Genomic DNA, 19,829 nt, shown 5'->3' on the forward strand with positions numbered 1-19,829 from the left:
GAGGAGATCAAGAATGGTCAGAAGGAAGATTTGGAACTGGTAGATCGAGTGGTGTTGGTTAATCAAGGCAAAGGTGGAGACTTTAGATTGGATGAGGACGGTGTTTTGATGTTTCGTGATCGTGTTTGTGTGCCAAGTGTACTTGAGCTTAAGAAGCAGATTTTGGAAGAAGGTCACAGAAGTAGTTTGAGTATTCATCCAGGGGCGACTAAGATGTATCAGAATTTGAAGAGGTTGTTTTGGTGGCCTGGAATGAAGAAGGATATTGCGGAGTTTGTGTATGCTTGTTTGGTGTGTCAGAAGTCTAAGATTGAACATCAGAAGCCGTCAGGTTTGATGCAACCGTTGTTTGTGCCAGAGTGGAAGTGGGATAGTATATCAATGGACTTTGTTGGAGCGTTGCCAAAGGCTGTTAAGGGTTTTGACTCTATTTGGGTGATTGTTGATCGGTTGACGAAGTCGGCACATTTTGTTCCTATTAAGACTGGTATGTCTGTGGCGAAGTTGGCTGAGATCTACATTGAGCAGATTGTTAGATTGCATGGTGTTCCTTCTAGTATTGTGTCAGATCGGGATCCGAGGTTTACTTCTAAGTTTTGGGAGAGTTTGCAAGATGCTTTGGGAACTAAGTTGAGATTGAGTTCTGCTTATCATCCTCAGACTGATGGTCAGACGGAGAGGACTATTCAGAGTTTGGAAGATCTGTTGAGAGCTTGTGTGTTGGAGCAAGGTGTCAGTTGGATTGAATGTTTACCGTTGATTGAGTTCACTTACAACAACAGTTTTCATTCTAGTATCGGGATGGCACCGTTTGAGGCTTTGTATGGTCGGAGGTGTAGAACTCCTTTGTGTTGGTATGAGTCAGGAGAGAGTGCTTTGTTAGGACCGGAAGTTGTGCAAGAGACGACCGAAAAGGTTAAGATGATTCAAGAGAAGATGAAAGCGTCTCAGAGTAGACAGAAGAGTTATCATGATAAGAGGAGGAAGGATATTGAGTTTCAGGTTGGTGATCATGTGTTTTTGAGAGTGAATCCTGTAACTGGTGTTGGACGTGCTTTGAAGTGTCGGAAGTTGACTCCTCGTTTTGTTGGACCGTTTGAGATTATTGAGAAGGTTTGGGTTGTAGCGTATCGGATTGCGTTACCGCCATCTTTGTCGAATCTTCATGATGTGTTTCATGTGTCTCAGTTGAGGAAGTATGTGTATGATGCGTCTCATGTGATTCAAGTGGATGATTTGGAAGTAAGGGATAATTTGACCGTTGAGACTTGGCCGGTTAGGATTGAAGATCGTGAAGTGAAGCGTTTGCGTGGCAAGGAGGTCGTTTTGGTTAAAGTGATTTGGGTTGGACCAACAGGTGAGAGTGCCACTTGGGAATCGGAGAGTAGGATGAGGGTTGCGTATCCAGAGTTGTTTCCTTCAGGTAATTTTCGAGGGCGAAAATTCTTTTTAGTGGGGGAGAGTTGTAACAGCCCGTTTTTCGCTAGATTTATTTTATTATTTATTTATGTGTGTTCTATGTGCTCTTATGTGATTAATTGTCTCTGTGTGTATTTTTGGTCGGGATTCGTAGAGTTCGGTGTTAGAAGGGTATTTTAGTCATTTTGGGCTTAGGGGCATTTTGGTCTTTTGAGGGCAGTGGCAATTTTGTAATTTTGCAGAAAGTTATTTTTAGTGCTTAGTGAGGGTTTTATTTTACTAAGTGCTAGAGGGTGTAGTAATTATTTTATTTACCGTTAAGTGACCGTTAGTGTTATATTTTACCGGTAAGTGAGTAGTGACATTTTGAGTGTTAGAATGGAAATGGGTTAGGCCCATTAAGGTTTAAGAAATAAGCCCAATTGAGTAGAGCTAGTATATAAACTCTAGTGTTGGTGAGAATTAGGTTTACAAACATTTTCATTTCATTTCATTTGAGAAGAGAAGAGATAGAGGCTAGAGGGAAGAACAAGGGTTAGAGCTTGAAGAGGGGATTCATCATCTAGGAGCTAAATTGAAGCTTTGGTTAGAGATTCTTGGTGTTAGAGGTAAGAGGGTTAGGTTTCAACCATAATTCACATCTTTTTCTTTTTACCCATTTTTATGAAATTGATGAATTGAACCTAATTGTTGTTAAATTCGTGCATACTTGTTGCTGTTATGTTTAAGAACATGTTTTATATGATAATTACATGTTAGTATGTGAATTAACATGTTTAAATGCATAGTTGTTGGTGTTTTGTGTTCTTGAGCAAAATTGATGAAAAATGAAGTTGTGATGTTGAATTGTGCATGAAGTTGTGTTCATTAGTTGTTGTTGATGATTGTTGAACTGTTAGAATCAAATTGGTGTGACTGGAATCGTTATTTATGGATTCATGAGGAGATTTGTGGTTATGTGGGTGTTTTTGAGAAAATTCATGATTTTGATGAAATGAGCCATATTGTTGTTTCTAATGCATGATTCATGTTTGTTTAAGTGTATTGAACCTATTTTGACCCTTAAACACTTTCTGGAAGTTGATTTGGGAGTTGGGGGTTTGAAAATTGGGATTTTGGGTGAAAATGGGGTGAAAACCCGTAACAGCTGAAGAAATTCGCCAGAATTTCGCTAATAGCGAAACTCTCTGGACTTTTTTCGCTGTTGGCGAAAATTTCGCTAATAGCGAAATTGTCTGAAGAATTTCGCTAATAGCTCAGATTTCGCTAATAGCGAAATTGCCAGAAAACAGCTTTTCTGTTTTGTTCGTTTGAGCTTTTGGGGACCAATCTAATACTTCTAAAATGTTTCTTTGGACTTAATTAGCACCTGTTTACACCTTTAATCCTACTGGAACAAGATTTGAGTTGGTTTGGACTTGAATTTATGAAAATCGTCTAACTTTTGTGAAAACGGTCCAAACGTCAATTTTTCCAAAAACTCGTTTTCTCCGGAAATTGAAGTGGGATTAGAGTTGTATATTGTTTATATGATTTTTAAAAATGGATGTGATTGGTTCCATCAAGTTTGAACTTGTTTGCTTTGAAAATGGAAAAATTTGTGAAATGTGATAAAATGAGACGAACTTTGTGATTTTTATGAATTCATCGTATTTGGCCGATGAAATGCTTATGTAACCTCTACTGCACACATATGTGAATTGTGAGAATACAAGGCATAGGCAATTGAGCTTGTTTACTTGGTTTTGACTCAAATGTTCAATTAATTTAATGTTGTGATTTTGAGAGACGAACTTGACTAAAGATGACTTTTGAGAATCAATTGACTGTGAATCCTTTATGGAAAGTTATTATATGTTATATGGAGATGATTGGTGTTGTAATTAAGTGACAACCATATGTTGTGTGATTTTTGGATGTGGTTGGTGATTGTATATATGATATGTAATGGTGAATTGTTAATGATTGCATATATACAAGTATTGGTGATGGTGAGGTGATTATTGTTTGTGTGAACATATGCATTTGTAGTTGAGTCATATGTTCATGCATACATGACTGATGGTGGTGGATTATATATCCAATGGAGGTGATTACGATGTTTTTGTTGCATCAAAGGTGACGACCTTGAGGTGTTTTGGTACCACATGCATCTAGATGAGTCTAGAGACATCGCATAAACTGTTGGTGGATTGAATTGCATTAAGATGTGTTTGATGGTTGATTATTGTTAATTGTACTTGCGGATTGAATTGTTAATTGTTGATTGACAAGGTGAGGTTGTGATATGTGTAATATACATTTGCGGATATGAACTTGATATGATGATATTGAATGATCTTGGATTATTACATGTTGTGAATATTGTGGAACTATGTATGAATTGTCATTCTTTATCTTTGACTGTATCTTTCATTTCCAAAGTTCTTATTAAATCTTATATGGATTATGATGATGTAATGCTAACCCTCAGTGGTTTACCACCTACCTTTCTGTATGGACGGGTAGATGGAGTGCAGGATGCTTAGTGTTGCTTGTTGATGCCGAGGAGTGGAGTCCTCTTTTTCATGCAAGTGTCTAGATTAGGGCTCTGATCTAGGATAGTCTTTGCATGTTGTTATTTGACTTTATGTTTTGAATATTGTTGAGCTATTTTGTTGTTTGGAGTTTGGAGAATACATATGTATTTTATTGGAGATCCAGATATGTTTAAGAATTATATGTATATGTTCCGCTGCTATGTGATGTGACATGATCTTTATGCATGTATGTATTGTGGTTTATTGGAGACGTAGCATCTATTTCTAGAATATAGTTGTATATTCGCGCGTTTTACCGCTTATTAGAAATAGGGTGTTACATAATGTAGTTAGTTTTTTCAAATATACTCTAATTCATTTTGAGTTGTCTAGAAAATAATTCATTGGAATTTATCTGTAAAAGTCAGTATCTACTGATGACAGCAAATTTAGGCTAGTAATTATGTTTATTATTTTGGAGTGTAGCTGATAAATGGGTTAATATGGTAATGATATTTAAACATACATTATTCTCACAGGCCCTTTACGAAACCTAAGGTGGATTCCTTTATTTAGACCGATCATAATAATAAACATAATTTCAATGGAATTTGTCACATTGTTAGTTTTATTATGATCGGTCTAACAACATAAATTCCTTTTGTTTTCACTGGAATTATGAAATCTAGCAAATGGTGGTCCTTAACACTTAAAACAAACATAAAATAAAGCAAAAGTATGTTTTCTTTTTCTAGAAGATAAATTGTTTAAAACAAATTAATAATTTCATTTAAAATCATTAGGCAGTTATTTTGGTTTCACATAGAACACTATCAAAACCATTTAACCGTACTTTTGGTTTCAGTATTCCACACCCCTAATTTTAGTAAAATTAAATTAAATTGAACATTATTGGGCCAAAAATTAAATAAGATGAATAATATAATATGATAGATACTATAAACAACTAGTATTATTGAGAATGTTGTGACGAATTGTGTTGTTTATGATCAATTCGGTTCGGATCTGGTGTTAGCATTACTCACGGAAACCATTTTCACTGTAAAATGGTTTTGGAGTCTAACTCACGGAAACCATTTTCACTGCAAAATGGTTTTGGAGTACAACTCACAGAAACCATTTCCACAGCAAAATGGTTTTGAAACCAACTCACAGAAACCATAGCCATAGCAAAACCATTAGACAATTATTTTGGTTTCTCATAGAAGACTATCAAAACCATTAAACCATAATTATGGTTTCAGTAATAATTTCAGTGTATAACATCCTAATCATTATTCAAAACCATTACACAATTATCTTGGTTTCACATACATGATTATCAAAACCATTAAACCATAATTATGGTTTCAATAATAATTTTAGTGTATAACATGTTAAACAACGTTCCAGTAAAGAAACTCATAATCCATACTCATTTCTCTCTCTAACTCATAAAAAGCTTATTCAAAACAGCTTATTTCGTGCAAAATAGCTGTTTTGCACAAATAAGCTGTTTTGTATAAATAAGTTGTTTCGAATAAGCTGTTTTGTATAAATAAGTTGTTTTGAATAAGCTGTTTTGCACAAATAAGCTGTTTTGTATAAATAAGTTGTTTCGAATAAGTTGTTTTGCATAAATAAGCTGTTTTGAATAAGTTGTTTTGCATAAATATGTTGTTTTGCATAAATAAGTTGTTTTGAATAAGTTGTTTTTTAAAATGAAATCGGAATAAGTTGTTTTGTATAAATAAGTTGTTTTGCACAAATAAGCTGTTTTGTATAAATAAGTTGTTTTGCACAAATAAGCTATTTTGTATAAATAAGTTGTTTCGAATAAGCTGTTTTGCATAAATAAGCTGTTTTGAATAAGTTGTTTTGCATAAATATCTTGTTTTGCATAAATAAGTTGTTTTGAATAAGTTGTTTTTTAAAATGAAATCAGAATAAGCTGTTTTGTATAAATAAGCTGTTTTGAATAAGCTGTTTTGCACAAATAAGCTGTTTTGTATAAATAAGTTGCTTTGAATAAGCTGTTTTGCACAAATAAGCTATTTTGTATAAATAAGTTGTTTCGAATAAGTTGTTTTGCATAAATAAGCTATTTTGAATAAGTTGTTTTGCATAAATATGTCGTTTTGCATAAATAAGTTGTTTTGAATAAGTTGTTTTTTAAAATGAAATCGGAATAAGCTGTTTTGTATAAATAAGCTGTTTTGAATAAGCTGTTTTGCACAAATAAGCTGTTTTGTATAAATAAGTTGTTTTGAATAAGCTGTTTTGCACAAATAAGCTATTTTGTATAAATAAGTTGTTTCGAATAAGTTGTTTTGCACAAATAAGCTGTTTTGAATAAGTTGTTTTGCACAAATAAGTTGTTTTGTATAAATAAGTTGTTTTGAACAAATAAGTTGTTTTGCACAAATAAGTTGTTTTTTAAAATGAAATCGGAATAAGCTGTTTTGTATAAATAAGCTGTTTTGAATAAGCTGTTTTGCTCAAATAAGTTGTTTTGTATAAATAAGTTGTTTTGAATAAGCTGTTCTGCACAAATAAGCTATTTTGTATAAATAAGTTGTTTCGAATAAGCAGTTTTGCACAAATAAGCTGTTTTGAATAAGTTGTTTTGCACAAATAAGTTGTTTTGTATAAATAAGTTGTTTTGAATAAGCTGTTTTGCACAAATAAGCTGTTTTGTATAAATAAATTGTTTTGAATAAGCTGTTTTGCACAAATAAGCTATTTTGTATAAATAAGTTGTTTCGAATAAGTTGTTTTGCATAAATAAAATGTTTTGAATAAGTTGTTTTGCATAAATATGTTGTTTTGCATAAATAAGTTGTTTTGAATAAGTTGTTTTTTAAAATGAAATCGGAATAAGCTGTTTTGTATAAATAAGCTGTTTTGCATAAATAAGCTGTTTTGAATAAGCGGTTTTAAAAAAAGTGATCCTAATAAGTTGTTTCGAATAAGCTGTTTTGCATAAATAAGCTATTTTGAATAAGTTGTTTTTTAAAATGAGATCAGAATAAGCTGTTTTGCATAAATAAGTTGTTTTGAATAAGCGGTTTTTAAAAAATCATTCTAATAAGTTGTTTTGCATAAATAAATTATTTCGAATAATTTGCATAAATAAATTGTTAAGAAAAAAATTATAATATGGGGCTTTATTAGGCCCATAAATAAATAGATTTTATAGTGGGCTTAATTGGGGTGTAGAAAGCAATTATGTTGGGTGTAGAAAGCAATTATGCACGGTGCATAAGGATCTCCTTATGCACCATAATCACACCCGTATCCTTTTATCTAAAGTAATTGTATGTATATTATCATGAAATGAAGACAAAGAAAATAATCTAAATAATATTATTTAGTGCGCTATATTATTTTAATTATTATCATCGAAGAGCACAAAATTTGTGCAATTATTAGAGGAAAAAATACAACAAATTCAATTATTTAATGCTAAATCATTAGTTAAATGACATGTAATGGAACATTTTATCACCAGAGATATTTATTTGGATTATAACAAAAACATATGTAATTCCTACATTGCGGAGTCCGAGGAAGCCCACACTTAATTTTTGTTACACAATGAGAGTGCTCGCGACATTCATATCTTGCTGTAATGATAAAAGAGAAGATAGAAATGTTACTAATTAAAGGGGATAAAAGGTTAGGTAAGAAGTAAAGAATAAAATTGTAAAATAATGAAAAATGATTTACCGGCATCGTTCATTGCAATGAAAAATAGTGAAAGAAAGAGAATCGTAATATAAAACAGGTTAGTAACTTTAGCCATAATTTTCCCCTTTTGCATGAAACAAATAAAATGAAGTTGATGAATTTATAATGTATAAAGCACACGGTTTCTTTCTACAAATTAAATAGTTGTTATAAGACTTAGTAAAATGTCTGTTAACTACATTGAAGTGTTATGTTTGCCCCTTCGACAAAATTAGTCAAGACACCACATAAAAAAATCCGTTGATATGAAATCATTTTTATTTTACCCTTTCGAGATAGAAAAAAAATAGAAAAAAAAATAGAATTCCTTAAAAAAATACATTGATATGAAATCATTTTTATTTTACCCTAGCGTACGAAATTGACTCTAAAGTAACTTATATGCTAGCCAATCCATACATCGACTACCTGGTAATAACGTAAATAAAATATCTATGGAGTGCGAAAATAAAATTTAGATAACTATGTAGCTTAAAATTACATCTCTTCTTCAAGTGTTTCCATCTCTTCATCTACCTACACAACAATGAGTAAGTATCGACATGGAAACATATGAAGTGAGAAATTGATGTAGTATCTTTGCATCAAACAAGATAAGTATTTATAAACCGTCTCCTCATGGACTAGTGCGGTATCATAGATCATTCAACATCAAATATCATTCTAAGTTATAAGAGTACTTGTTTGTTTCTTTTGTAACTACATTAACTATTTTGCAAATAATGAAATGGAGATTAATAAGGCGTGAAACTTGTTAGGATTAGAGTTCATTGACCAAGCGTCACATATAACCTAATGTTCATATACGGATTCTAGCTTTTCTTTGATATTATCATGTATCCCTCAACAACATCATTCGTGTCCAAACAATATCGTGAGATCTCTTGTATCGTTCAATCGTCGATGTCTCAAACTATTGAATGATTCAAGAGTCGTTCTTATCATTCAATCGACGATTTCTCAATCTATTGAATGATAAGTAAGCATTAGGTTTGGATACAAAAGGTGATTATCAAAACATCCATTCCATGTCTAGAATCTATGTTTTGATAGATGATTATTCTAGATCTAGATTCAAAAGCATTTTTCAATCACTAATAAATCAAACATAAAGATTAAAGTACAAGAATAACATCAATATCAAATCAAATGCTAGAACCATATATTTATAGATCAAAAGATTACATGTTAGCTTAGATCAAGTACCTCTAATCCCAACAAAGGAGATTTAGCTACTCATTGTCATGGAAGCCTTGCAAGAATGAATTGAAGAGGCAAGATTCATTACAAATTGTGATCTCTTAACAAATGAGGAAGAATCCACCTTCTATCACTCTCACTCTATATGCTCTAGCCCTATTTCTCTCTCTAAAAGATGTTACAAGTGAAGATTAAAAGAAAACTAAAAGATGATCAGATCCCCCAAAATGAAATGAAATGGGCTATTTATAGAAACTGCCTTCTACATCAACTCGCCTAGCGAGCACATTCATTCGCCATGGCGAGTAAGGGTTTCTTCACCATTAAGTCTTTGCCACGTCACCTCTGAGGGGTTAGGCCGCCCTAACTCGCCTCGTGAGAAATATTACTCGCCATGGCAAGTAGCTTTGCTTGCCACTGCGAGTTCGAGTGCTCGCCTTGCGAGCAGTGGAGTGCTTTATGTTTCTGCTCGCTCTTGCTGCTCGCCACTGCGAGTTGCTGTGCTCGCCACTGCGAGTTGTAGTGCTCGCCTCGCGAGTAATGGGGTGCTTTCTGCCCTTTTGTATTTCTTCCATTTTTCTTCTTTGTTTTAGTGTCTTGAGGTAAATTCCTGCAGAAAAGGGTAGAGTAAGATATATAAAGCGTAACAGGGCAATTAACATTTATCTCTCGGCTTTTCCCTCAATAACTTGCAAAGCAAGCAACAAAAGTGCCTAAAATACAACATTAAATTAATATTTCTTGGCACTTATCAAACTCTCCCCAACTTAACTCTTTGTATGTCCTCAAACAAAAGATTGAAAATTAAACAAATTAATAGGACAAGACACAAGTACAAAAGGCTTTTGAAAATTTTTTCAGATGACTGATTCAAAGTGAATGCACGGGCAAGTCTAAGTTTCCAACTAATCTAGAATTCTACTACTAATATGAGATGAGTCCTATGCACAAAGTTCATGTCAAATAGTTCAAGTCAATAATACATTCATTCACGAACCACACCTAACACACTTCTTTGTAAGTAAATAAACAATTGATCTCAAATGAGTGAGGGTTATGAACACACATCCGGCAATCAAGTTAACATTCAAATCAAGTTATGTGTCCATCCAAATATCATTTCAAAAGGCACAAAAACATGGATCAAAAGGTCTTTAAGGGTTGTAACTTGGCTTGGCTACAAAAGAAAGGACATTTGTGGGTCAATTGAATTCAAATGGCCAAGCATAAGGGAACATTCCTTCTATTCACATTCAAAAGACAAATTTACATGAATCCCATTAATTCTACACAAACCCTTGGTGTTTAAACATGATACACCTTGATCTTGACAACTTACTTTATTTTTAGATTTTTCTTTCTTTTTCTCCTTTTTTTCTTTTTCTTACATGTACACGTTGTTTTATTTTTCTTCTTGTATTTACAACACCATGTTGTCTTGATCAAAATTAAAATTACACCAGTTTACTTGACAAGTGATTTACATCTACCTTTTCTCCCCAACTTGAATCAAAACATACCCTATTTGAATGTTCCCCTACTCTATGGCAAAAGGGACAATTAAACAATGAAGGTTTAGGGTTCAACAATTAAAAACATATCAGAGTCCTAAAGTGCGTCAAAAATGAACTGGATTTTGAAAAATTTAAGGGGAAATTCATCAAGCATTGTGCTTATGAATTGACAGTTCATAATTGAGAACTTCGATTCATTTGGCTCAAGTGGGTTAGCAAATACTCGCTCTTCTCACAAGGTAGGCTATTTGTGGTCAAGTATGTTTCACTCATTAACAAAAATGTGCCTTGATCATTTCCATGCCTTCACACAATTCAAAACAATTATTGGATTTAATATAAAACGACCGAGTTAAACAATGAATGCCGGTCTCCTTGCATATAGTACAAACAATTGAGGTTTCCTCACTTTTTGGCTAGAACTAAGTGGTTCACAAACAAACACATTATTGCGGAGAATTAAATGAAATGAAATTTGCACAAAGTACTCGTTTCATATTCGAGTAAAAACCTATAAAAATTGGAAACTTGTACCTTGGCTTTGCGCTTTAACCACAACTATTTATCATTACCAATCATCTGAGATTTGCTCAATCCTTGGTTATCTTTCAAGCACTTTGAATTTGAATCTTTGAGCATTTTCTTTTTCAACAAGTAAGAGTGATAAACAAAAGAACTTCCACAATTTTCAAAATAATTTCAAAATGAAGTACTTATTAAACCAAAAGTGCTAAACACATTAATTTAACAACACAATACAACATAAAACGATACGAACATCATGATACTTAAAATGAAACGATTGTCACCATACAACATAAGTATCCCACAATAATTAAAAGGAAGTAGTACTTAAACAAAATTAACTCATAAGTGCCAAATTAAGAACAACAAGTAACAGAAGCAAAATATTGTTCACAAAGTAGCATAAAAGAAAGCAATTAAAAGATGAAAGAGAAGAAAATAATTGACTGAAAGCTTATAAAATGTCACCCAATGAATGGTGAGCTTTCAAGTCATTCTTTTTCTCCTCAGTCCTGGCTCTGCATATCATCATCTTCGGATCCGGCAGTTGCACTTGGGACTCTATCAGGATCATCTCGGTCCATGTCTTCTTCATTGTCATCACGACCAACATCTTCAGCCATATTTGCCTCCTCATTACCTGCATAAAACTCACCCCTTCCATAAGGATTTGGCCTGCCCTTAGGCCACGAGACATAGGACTGGAACGCCTGCGGTGTCATGAACTGATCCATCACCTCCGGTGGGTAGCCTGCATGCTGCTGCATCACATACTGAGATTGCTGGAAATAAGTATTAGCCCGGTTGGTAGCCTCCAGCATGTTCCAGGCGTGAGTGTTGCATTGGTATTGCCATTGGGCGTAGCTAGCAAAGTCGAAGGCAACAGTGGGTTGGAATCGCATGGGTTCTTGTTGGTGCTCGGAGTGTGAGGGAGGTGCCCGGGACGATGAAGCTTGCTTTCCCTTGCCCTTATCCTTTTTGGTTTCACCCATGACGACCCGGGTATAGTGGTAAGTATTCCCGCCTGTCACGCGGACGACCCGGGTTCGATCCCCGGCAACGGCACCATTTTATGTAGTATTTTTGCATCAAACAAGATAAGTATTTATAAATCGTCTCCTCAGGGACTAGTGCGGTATCATAGATCATTCAACATCAAATATCATTCTAAGTTATAAGAGTACTTGTTTGTTTCTTTTGTAACTACGTTAACTATTTTGCAAATAATGAAATGGAGATTAATAAGGCGTGAAACTTGTTAGGATTAGAGTTCATTGACCAAGCGTCACATATAACCTAATGATCATATACGGATTCTAGCTTTTCTTTGATATTATCACGTATCCCTCCACAACATCATTCGTGTCCAAACAATATCGTGAGATCTCTTGTATCATTCAATCGTCGATGTCTCAAACTATTGAATGATTCAAGAGTCGTTCTTATCATTCAATCGATGATTTCTCAATCTATTGAATGATAAGTAAGCATTAGGTTTGGATACAAAAGGTGATTATCAAAACATCCATTCCATGTCTAGAATCTATGTTTTGATAGATGATTATTCTAGATCTAGATTCAAAAGTATTTTTCAATCACTAATAAATCAAACATAAAGATTAAAGTACAAGAATAACATCAATATCAAATCAAATGCTAGTACCATATATTTATAGATCAAAAGATTACATGTTAGCTTAGATCAAGTACCTCTAATCCCAACAAAGGGGATTTAGCTACTCATTGTCATGGAAGCCTTGTAAGAATGAATTGAAGAGGCAAGATTCATTACAAATTGTGATCTCTCAACAAATGAGGAAGAATCCACCTTCTATCACTCTCACTCTATATGCTCTAGCCCTATTTCTCTCTCTAAAATATGTTACAAGTGAAGATTAAAAGAAAACTAAAAGATGATCGGATCCCCCAAAATGAAATGAAATGGGCTATTTATAGAAACTGCCTTCTGTATTAACTCGCCTTGCGAGTGTTTTATCTTGGTTTTTCGGGTGCCAAACATTGATTACGTTTGAACCTTTTAAACCGGTGATATCTTATTTTTTCTTGGGAAGGGAAAAAGTAAGCAAAACCCTTGAGAATCGAGGTCCGGGAGTTGTTTTCGCTACGGGAAGGTGTTAGGCACCCATAACGACTATAGTATCCTATAGGAACCGTCTTTAGTTTCTACGCGCGCGCTTTATTTTTAAATGCTATTTTGAAAGTATTATTTAAACCTAAGAGTTACTAAATGAAGAATTGAAGGGAGAAGAATGTTTTTGGATTTTTATTTTAGTTGAATTGGAGGAATTTTGTTCCTTGCCTACGTACCCGTTTAAGGGATCAAATCCACCGTAGTTCTCTTCCAAAAATGTTTTTGTTTTTGTTGGTTGATTTTAAGTTTGAAAATTGGAGTTTGAAGAATAGAAAGAGGCCTCAAGGGCATGAGATTGGGAAATTGTGAGGTTGAATTAGTCATTTGCAAAAAACAAGTCAAGGTATGATTAAAGTTTGTTGAAATTTGATTAAGAAAATGAAAAGAAAAACCAATGGGGTTTTGACCCCAAAGTTTATTGTGAAAAAGATTTGGGTGAAGTTTGTTCATATTTTTTTGGAAAATGATTTTTCCAAAGTATAAATCCTAGGCATACATCTAAACATACAATCCTAATCATACATCTAAACATGCATATTCTAACTATATAGTGATGTGTGTGCATGTGTAGGTGCTTGTGTCGGTGTACATCATTAGAGTCCATTGTCCTTTACATCATACCCTAGATACATTCTATGGCCTCTTTGCCAAGAAAATTAAAAGTGCACAAAGGAAAAATATTACAAAACTCCTAAGTGTTTACATTCTAATTTTGATACAAATTCAATTGCAAGAAAGAAATAGAGATGAATATGGGATGAAGTGGAGATGCTTATGAAATGATGAAACATGAAATGAAAAGAGTTAGTAGCACATGACAATATCAAAGGAAATAAAGCAAGAGAAACACTAGAACATAAAGGATAGAAAATGAGTGCAAACATGGCTAAAATTTATTCATAGAATGCAAGAACCATATGGCCTATAATTCTCACATTCCCATGCATTTTTAAAGATTTAGAAACAAGTCTTGGAATGGGAATTAAGGCAACATGATTTACTTGGCATTTTAAAACAAATTTTAAGCATATTTACATTATTTAACTACACAACTAACTTGTAAACCAAACAACTAATCAAGATTCATACTCATGCATTAATATCAACACAAACAGTAGCTAAAACTCCCTCAAATCAAGTGGTAGAGGTCATCAACATTCATTAAGCAACTTGGATTAAAATCAAGCAAATTTTCATTCATTTTTAGCACAAAATGCCACAAAATAATAGGAAAATTAACACCTTATTTTTTGACTAATTTTAACATGTGAAAATTATCACAAAATGCTACAAAAATATCAAGAGACCTATATGAATTTTTTTAGAAATTTTTAAAGGTTTTTTTGGACTAAAAAATGCAAGAAAATTACTAATTCTAAAAAAATGGGGAAAAAATGCTTCAAACACTTTTCTCAATTTTTAGCACAAAAAATGCCACAAACATGTTAAAAGAAATATTAAGAACACATAGAAAAAATTTTAGGATTTTTCATGAAAGGATTAAGTGGACAGGGGTGCAAATAGCGAAAATCAACAAGAACAGCAGATACAAAGGGGGTGCGCATATCAAACGTGCAGGAAAGGGCTCTGGACAGTCGTTGGGCTCAAAACACCTAGAATGGACCGGGTAGGGTCAAGAAACGGGTCAAGCCATGGGTTGAACCGGTTCAAGGGAGTATATAAGCAAGAAACCGGTTCAACCTTCATTTCAACTCTCTCTTTCTCTCTCTAAGTCTTAAACACTCTCTTCTCTCTCTCTAAAACCTCTGCAACTTAACCCTGGCCGGAAACTGGAAACAGAGGTGGAGGACGGTGGTTGACGGCGGAGGAAGATGAAGATTCATCGGAATCTTCATCTTCTCCGGCGATCTGACGCCGTTTTTAAAACTGAATACATAGAAAGCATCGTCCTCCTCTCTTGTTTCCATTTCTGGCATTCAAATATTCAAGAACTTCCTAGATTTTGCTAGATCTAAAGATGTAAAGGCTTGGTTCTTAGGTTCACAAACGAAGCAACATCATGATGATAAACTCAGAATCACGTAATCTTACACAAATCGAATTCGAGGGATGAGGAATGGTACCTGAATAGCTCGCAGCGATTGAATTTCTGACGAAGATCTTTTGATTCTTTGAAGAAGTTCGAACCCTAACCGTTTTGATTTTTGCCGATTCGAAGTTTCTCCAACACTTGATTCGAAACCCTAGGGTTTCAGATAGGCTCGAATTGAACTTCGTTTTGATTTTGTTGAATCTTTCTCTTCGTCTTCTCCGATCAAATTTTTCTTCGATCTCTCCTCTTCTCACCTCTTCAATATCTTCCTTCTCTGTGATCGTATGGAACTTCCGTACTGGAATTGCAGAGAAGCAATTCAATGATGAAGATTCGATTGAATCTCTGAGAATTGCAAGAAAAAGCACTCAATTCTTCTTTGATTTTGATTCTGGAGCATCTAGGGATCGTGATTGTTGCTGTTGATTTTCTTGTTGAGGAATCTGTTTGATTATGAATGAAGGCGGTGATTGCAGTAGCAATGTGGTGGTTTTTGGAATTTGTTACGGCGGCGCAATGTTAGTTAGGGCGGTGACTGTGGTGGCTGTAACAGTTTGTTACGGTGGCTTTGGGGGAGAACTCGTTGAAGTTCTTTGGATTTTTTTTTGCTTTTGATCTGTTTGATGGAGAGAGAGAAAAATCGAAGTGTTTTTGCTGAGTTGTGAAGAAATGAATGGTGATCCTCATGAGTTGGCCTGTGAGTCAGCTTTTATAGCGGATGTGTAACTGCCTGGACCAATGTAATCATGACATGTGGCACTGGACTTAACAAACTGGACCAATGAATGAAAGACACGTGGTACTGGACTTAACAAACTGGACAAATGAAAAAGAGACACGTGGCACTGGACTTTAACAAATTTTGGACCAAATTGCAAATAACCAAAAATAAAGGACTGAAATGTAAAAATGACAAAAAAAGAAAACAAAAAGTAATTAATAATAAAATTGGTAAAAAACGTAATTTGGAAATAAACGTAAAGTGAAACGATTAAAATTGACAAAACGGACTAAAACGAACAAATGGCCTAAATGAGGTACTTTAAAGTAACCTCTCTCTGCCGAAATTTCGTGTGAAATGACCAAAATGCCCCTGAGGCTAAAACGACTGAAAATGACTCAGATGCAAACTTTAAAAATGGATTTTTTACAAGAAATTGAAGCAAAGACTCATACAAGCAAAATTAAAAGACTCAGAGACAATTTTTAATATTTGAACGGAGTCTTGACAGTTGAAATGACTAAAATGCCCCTAGGGGCAAAACTGACCTAAAATGACTTCAAATGCAACTTTTGAAATGGATTCTGACATGGAATGAAGCAAAGACTTATTCAAACTTATTTGAAAGGACTCAAACAAAATTTTGAAAGATTGAGAGAAATTTTGACATAGGAAATGACTAAAATACCCTTGCATGTAAATTTTGCAAATAACATTGAAATAAAATGCAGAGAAAGATGCAATTGATCAGAGACATATCAAATGACTTAAGATGCAAGAAAAGAGGAATTGAATTGGTATTTTTAGGTCCAAAATTAGGGTATAACAGCTGCCCCTATTTAAGTTTCTTTGTCCGGAGAGTCTAGAGACGAAGTCTTAGAGTTGACGGGACGAAGATACTTAAATATTAGCATTTGCACTATTTTTGGACATAAAAATACGCTTTCAGATTTTCAAAGATGTACATGCCATGCAATACCTTGATTATGAATGCAAAACAAACAAACTGGAATCTATGGAACCTGTCATATTACTGGGGGTTCAGATAGAGACTGACAGGGTAGACAAACCAGGGATAGGAAATAAGGTACAAGCTGTTCTTTGGGTCGAACTAGTCACTTGACCAAGAGATACAAAACAAGAGATAGGTGCAAGCTGTTCTTGGGATTGAACTTGGCACTTGACCGGAAACATAAACATATAGGCAGATACGAGCTGTTCTTTGGATCGAACTTGACACTTGGTTGAAGATACAAACAGATAGGCAGACACAAACTGTTCTTGGGATTGAACTGGCCGTTTGGCTGGAGACATAGACAAAAGGGTTGATACAAGCTGTTTCTTTGGATCGAACTCGCTTGTTGGGTTATCACCACGTCATGTGGGAAGGTGCAAACTGTTTTTTTTAGATCGAACTTGCCGTTTGACCGATAATAAGGCATAAGCCGGGTACAATCTGTTCTTTCATATCGAACTTGCCGTTTGACCGGAAGCATAGGTATACAAGTAGGTACAAGTGGTTCTTTTTGGCTCGAACCTGGCACTTGACCGGTAACAAGATACCAATTGAAAGTCTGGCTTAACAAGATACCAACTGAGGGTAAATTGTTATTGACTTGATTTGGAAATAGACATGACCATTTTTGTTGGCCCAAGAGTAAATTGACATTGATTTGGATTGAATTGAAAGTTGACATTGGCAGAGGGATTGGAGGTTGAGATTGAGCAGAGACATAGACATAGGCATTGGATTGAGAGTTGAAATTGAAAAAGATATTGGAAATTGGAATTGAATTGAGACATAGACATTGAATTGGAGAGTTGCAATTGACATTGAAATTGGATTGGAATTGAGTTGAAAATTGACATTGACATTGACATTGAGATTGGATTGAAATTGAATTGAAAATTGACATTGGCATTGGATATTGACATTGACATTGACGTTGACATTGGATATTGACATTGACATTGACATTGACATTGGATATTGACATTGGAGATTGTCATTGAAATTGGAGATTGGAAATTGCTTCGAATTGACATTGAATTGGAATTGGAATTGAGATTGGAAAGTTGAGATTGCATCGAATTTGACAGTTGACATGACTGGAATTGAGATTGGAAAGTTGAGATTGCATCGAATTTGACAGTTGAAATTGAATTGAATTTGACAGTTGGAATTGAAATAGAGATTGAAATTGAGCTTGACAGTTGCAATTTGGATTGAATTGAAATTGGGTTTTGAGTTGGATTGAAATTTGAAGTTGGAAATGCAGCATGTATGTATGGTATAACAAGATTATTGGATGTACGAGCACATAAAATGCATGATTATGCATGTATGAATGCTTGAAATGCATGATTGGCTTGCATTTTGACAGGGAAGCTTCACAAAGGCAGATGAAACATTGGAAGATTGGGCACGTAGTGGCTCGTGCTGCAACATATTCACAGGGGAAAAACCTCTTTGGCGAGATCGTCGTTGAGACGTATCGAAACCATGGCTGAGGGTAATAAAACTTGTAAAGGAGGACCCTTGGAAGGTTCTTGGATACAGGTCGCCGTTGCTAGGCGTGTCAGTGCTGGGTAAACATTGGATGTTCGCATCTGTGGTCAATGCTTTTTCAATACTCTTTTCATTTTTCATTTTCAAACCCCATTTTTGCCTGAACCGCCCTTTCGGGTTTTCGATTCACCGGGGGATAAGATTCTTTTCATTGCCCCATTTTTGCCTGAATTGCCTTCATAGGTTGTCAATCAGCGGGGTGCTCATTTTTGCCTAAGCCGCCCTTTCGGGTTTTCAACTTAGCGAGCTTTTCATTTTCACTTTTTCAATTTTTCATTTTCATTCTGTTTTTTCATTCTTGCCATTGACCACAGATCATCCCGGGGAGTAACCTGCTTGTAACATGTATTGAAATAGACATTGACACTCATTCATTCATGCATGTTTCATTGAAATGTACCCTATTGCTCAGGTTTGCTTTCAAAATAGACAGAAAAAGATTTTTCAATTTTCAAAGATGTTTGTTTCAGACATTGACATTATCAAATAGAAAGAAATTGTTTTGTATAAAGCATTGAAAGTAGAAAGAAAATAGAGTTTCAAACAGTAGCACAGGCTCAAATTGATGAAGAAGAGTGAGAGTTAGCCAATGGCATGACTTCACGGATTTACAAAGCTTGGAAAATGGTAATTTTATTGGTTGGTGATACATTGAACACGATGACCGCTACATTTCATAGAAATTTTGAATTCACAAGTACAGAAGCTTCTGATGAAGACGATCATTGACAGTTGTAGATGCCCCAAGGGGTGATGGTGATTTGCCAGATATAGTTACTTGCCTTTTATTGTCAACCTCATTTTTGCATGAACCGCCCTTTCGGGTTTTCAGCTCATCGAGGCGCTCATTCTTGCCTGAGTTGCGTACAATCTCAGCGAGCTCTTTCACATTCATTTTTTGTCCCTAACTTTTGCCTGGATCGCCCTTTCGGGTTTTCGATCCACCGAGAAGCGCATTTTTGCCTAGGCCGCCCTTTCGGGTTTTCGACCTACCACGCTGTTCTTTTCTTTTTAGACAAAGTATTTCTTGACTATATCGGCATTAACAGGATTTGGGAGTTCAACACCATCCATGTGTGTAAGAATCAAAGCACCACCAGAGAAAGCCTTCTTGACAACATAAGGACCTTCATAGTTAGGTGTCCACTTGCCCCTTGGGTCGGGTTGCTGGCTTATCCTTCTTTTCAATACAAGTTCGCCTTCCTTGAATTCTCGCGGTCGGACTTTCTTGTCAAAAGCATTCTTCATTCGCACTTGATACAACTGTCCATGAGTCACAGCATCCATACGCTTCTCTTCAATCAGATTCAATTGATCATACCGACTTTGACACCATTCAGCCTCAGTTAATTTTGCTTCCATGATCACTCGAAGAGAGGGAATCTCCACTTCCAGAGGGAGAACTGC

The 19,829-nt window shown here is 34.9% G+C and overlaps 2 long non-coding RNA genes across 3 annotated transcripts; one reads left to right on the forward strand and one right to left on the reverse strand.

Moving 5' to 3' along the window:
* Nucleotides 1–1,645: 1,645 nt before the first annotated feature.
* Nucleotides 1,646–4,136, forward strand: LOC146918642 (uncharacterized). Its single transcript, XR_015016316.1, has 2 exons — nucleotides 1,646–2,027; nucleotides 3,928–4,136. It is a non-coding gene; the product is annotated as an uncharacterized LOC146918642 (long non-coding RNA).
* A 3,154-nt stretch (nucleotides 4,137–7,290) lies between these two features.
* Nucleotides 7,291–10,847, reverse strand: LOC146918643 (uncharacterized). Of its 2 annotated transcripts, XR_015016320.1 has the most exons (3): nucleotides 8,895–8,909; nucleotides 7,668–8,204; nucleotides 7,291–7,564 (listed from the first exon to the last, which is right to left on the reverse strand). It is a non-coding gene; the product is annotated as an uncharacterized LOC146918643 (long non-coding RNA). The 2 variants fall into 2 exon arrangements; XR_015016319.1 differs by having other exon boundaries at nucleotides 7,668–10,847.
* Between the last annotated feature and the right edge of the window lie 8,982 nt (nucleotides 10,848–19,829).

The sequence above is a fragment of the Medicago sativa genome, chromosome 6, assembly GCF_051527215.1.
Source record: "Medicago sativa cultivar Bolivia chromosome 6, Bolivia_mono, whole genome shotgun sequence".
Lineage (NCBI taxonomy): Eukaryota > Viridiplantae > Streptophyta > Magnoliopsida > Fabales > Fabaceae > Medicago > Medicago sativa.